We start from the raw sequence: 4,260 nt of genomic DNA, 5'->3' as shown, positions 1-4,260 counted from the left end.
GGTGTCCACCTCAAATTTCTTCATCTTCACTTGGCTTCTCCCTGTTCCCTGTTCAGCTTCTCCCACTCCTTCATTAGTCTTTTCGGGAAGCGATTTTATAATAAATCACTTCTAAGTGTGAATCTTTGTCTAAGGGTTTGCTTTGGAGTCCTGACCTAAGACACTAGTACAAAAACACTTAACAATTCTAAGACCAAAGCAAGCTAGTAACAGTGCATAATAAAAATTAGCATTTTCTGTATGACTATTATTTAATCAGAAAATATATAAAGCAATCTATAAGTTACAGTATCTATGGGTTAAGCTTACAAATAAGGACCCCAGACTAATAATCTGTTCATAGTCACACAGCTGATTAGTGACTAAGCACATTTTGATTCAAACTGTCTGGTAATAAAACCTAGACTCTTAACCAGCCACCACCTTCGAACCCTTGAACTTGAAATTGAGAAAGTGTGAAAGGAGATCCTTTAGTTCTTATTCCAAGAGGCATCCATTTCAACCTTTGGATTAACAGTACAAGTAAATTCTGTTTTTGTTTTCAGATTCTTTCCTAGGTCAGCTTTGTCTGGATTTCGAATCCTATTCCATGGAGAACTGTGTGGACTGAAATTTCTCTTGTCATGCTTAGATCTTCTTAGAGACCCTGTTGAGTTCTAATGTTAACTGCCAGTAACTCTCCACCAGGGAGTGGTGTTTAAAATTATCACCTACAATAAAGGCTCATCCATCAGAAATGTAATATCCCTGAAACTTGACCTTCTTGAAGTTCAAAAGGTAGCATCACTAAATTGAAAGGAAATCCTTATGTTTAGGGTTTATCTTGACTCTAATGAGGACCAGAGTTTCCATTTGCTTCCCAAGTGTATTGTGATGCGGAAGAAAAGAAAGAAAAACAAGATAGTGGATGTTAATTCAGTGGAATTCAGTACCACAAATGTATTGAAAGTCTTCTACATTTACTCAGTTGCTATACTGGACAGCACCTCTACCATCTTCTTTTTGAACTCCACCCTAACTCCTACAACTGCATTCAGCACAGTAGCAATACTTCAATGCTTCTAAGGAGAATACTCCCTTGGCATTTCCCCACCATTCATAAAATCTATTTGGAAACTACAAAGCTAACGATCATAAAAAGCGGTGAACACAGATACGCAGCCAGAAAGAGAAGAACCATAGACTAAGAACCTTTCATTGTTTCTTTGTTCTTTCTCTCCTGCAATGTATTAACCTAAATAACAGTAGATCCTTGAGACACCTACATTTTTGTGTGACTCCTCACACATTTTGAACCATGCAAGGATTCCGTACTCGATGCAGCATTTCCTGCAAGAAGCTTACAGTCTAGATGGGAGGTAAGACTTTTAGGTTTATTGATACAGTGTAAAATAATTAGATTGTTTTTATGACTGTATGAGTTTAGTGGATGAAGTAGTCATTTAGAGCCAGGTTGGCCAAGGCAAACATTGTGAAGGAGGTTGATTTTGAACAGCAGCTTGCTGTGGGCAGGCTGAGAGGACCAGAAAAGACATCCCATGCTCAGGATTTGCATAAGCAAAGGTATAGCAGAAGGAAATGTACAAGACATATCTGCTACATGGAGCCTGCATGCAACAAAAAGTTTATAATACAATTTGAACTTTTTAAACTAGGGCTAAAGAGCCTTTCACATATTTTTGAAGTGTCCAAGGCTTCCCTTATTAAACAGCCATTGGTTGTTGCATAGCAAACTGTATTACTAATTTGTTTCTGTATAACAAACTATGACAAACTTGGTGACTTAAGACAACAACCACTTTATTTATTAATAATTCAGTGGATAAGCAATTTGGGCTGGGCTCAACAGAGTGGTTCTTCTGTTAGTCTAGCCTGGGGTCCTTCGTATATGTTTGGTCCTCTGCCAGCTCAAAGGGGGCTGGGTGGTTTTAAGGACAGTCTAAAACCATGGATTTACTCATGTTGGCAGCATGTGCTCCTCCCGCCATACTCTCTCTAGCCCCCCTGCCAACTCTTTCATTTCTTCTACTGTGCACTAGGTGGAATCTGGCTCATGGACTCTTCCCTTCCATCAGTATCATGGTGAAGACTGATAAATGATAAGAGTAATGGATCTGAAGCCAAAATATGTATCATTCTTTTATTACAAAGAAAAAAATTCTAAGAGAGATTTCAAATTTGGAGATAGATTTATGCTGTTTATCCAACTTAAAAAAAAATCACCTTTTATAATGGTTAGATTGAGAAATGGTCAGCCCATCTTGCTCCGTGCTCGATAATAAGACATGGAAGGAGTCCATGGTCTTAGGAGAACATAGCTGTGAGCAGCCTGAGCAGGTGTGGTGACGTTGTTGACAGAGTGGAGAGAAACTACATCTGTGTGCTCCTGGTATATATCTGACAGCTTTGGCATAGGTATGGAAATGTAATGGTGACACTGTATCTTCTATTTTGAGATTTAAACCTCTACTGTAATTCAATTTAGCAGTGTAATTTAACTTGGAATTTTTTGAAAGTCCTGCCAAACCTTAATGATTCTGATTACTATATCTTTACTATGCATACCAGTTTCCATGATTCTGTTTACTTCAGACTGTGTGAATACCTGGCTCAATGACGTGCAAGTTTTCACATCGTATAAGAGTCATTCCTATTCCTGAAACTGTTAGGCAGAAAGTAGGTATGAACGACAGGAGAGGTGGGCCATAATGGGCCATAATGTAACTGGTGCTTTGCACTGCCCAGGTCCACACCCCAGGGACCACTCAAGGCCAACCCCCAAGGGCTAGTTTTGTGGTTAGAACATCCTGATAAGAGGGAAGTAAAATCAATCTAGAATTATCTGGTTTTTAACACCTGCACAGAATGTTAAAGCTTACCCTTAGCCTCATTATAATATAGCTACAATAAATTAGCATTGCCGTTTTAATGCCCCCCGCCCATGGGGTTTTTCTGTGTTCATTATGGGTAAGGGTATGTGCAGAAAGGAATGGGTTATAGAACCTACACATGTCAATCAAATGACCCAAGTCTGTTCGTCACACGCAGAGCTGGCCCAGAGCCAACCATATAAAATTCAAACCTTTTGGTGCCATTTGTCTCTCTTGGCTTGGCCTGCTCTTCCCTTAGAACGTATCCTAATAAATTTTCCTTACTCTATACCTTCATGTTTGCTGATCTGTAATTCTTTACTGCATCAGCAAAAGGTCTGAGCTGTTACTCCGGTAACAGAAAGGATGTCATTCTCCCTTTGCGCTTAGACAGGAGATGCACAGCACACCAGTACAACCTTTTCTCCTTAACACCTACATAGGGATTTGTCAATACCTGAAAGCAATATTTATTTTCATTTACTTTCAGTATTGAAAATCTTGCCCTTTAACCTCTTGATATTTGAAAAAAGAAAAAAAAGAAAAAAAAAAACAAATAAAACACTTATTCAATGGCCTGAAACAGAATCTGACTAAATGGGGCCCAAACAGATTGGAAAATTTGATTTGCTTTCTAAAAGAGTTCAATAGAGCCTTTTATACAGGGAGAATAGTTTGTTGCAATATTTTGCCTACAGCAGCTTTCTCAAAGGGTGGGGAAGGTTCTCAAAGTACTTTGGAAATGTTAATTCATTTATTCCTCAAATGCCCTTAATTAATGTATAAAGAACTAGGATTTATTGCCGTTTAAAAAAAAAAAAAAGGAAAGAAAGAAAGAGAGCGAGAGAGGGAGGGAGGGATGCGGGAGGAGAGAGAGAGAGAGAGAGAGAGAGAGAGAGAGAGAGAGAGAGAGAGAGAGAAAGAAAGAGAGAAAGAGAGAGAAAGAAAGAAAGAAAGAAAAAAAGAACCACATTAGCATCTGTCCATATCCTTCCTCTTTGGCCCTAACCCTGTGGTGCACATTGACCTGACATCCAAATGTCACTATTTGCATCTCTTTTGCATGAGGGTTACTCTTGCCATCACATTTCTCTGCCCTTATCAGAGCAGGCTGAAAGGACTGGGGAATTAACCAGTCCCCAAGAGCAGCCATCAACTAATGGCTGACAAAATTTGAATATCAATGTATAGCAGTCCCCCTGCAGCAATCTCTCCCCTCTGGTGGGATAACTCTGAAGTCCATGTTCCATACTGGTTCCAGGCTTCCTCAGCAGAATTAAGCTCCACTTACCCACAGTGATGATACTAAACTTGAGAATCTACCCTGAATCACCTGCCTTATTGCCCTGGTGCTTCCTAGGATCACCTCCTAAATAAATCACTTGCACTC

Source organism: Rhinolophus sinicus, linkage group LG13 (assembly GCF_036562045.2).
Source record: "Rhinolophus sinicus isolate RSC01 linkage group LG13, ASM3656204v1, whole genome shotgun sequence".
Taxonomy (NCBI): Eukaryota; Metazoa; Chordata; class Mammalia; order Chiroptera; family Rhinolophidae; genus Rhinolophus; species Rhinolophus sinicus.
This window is presented reverse-complemented; position numbering follows the sequence as displayed.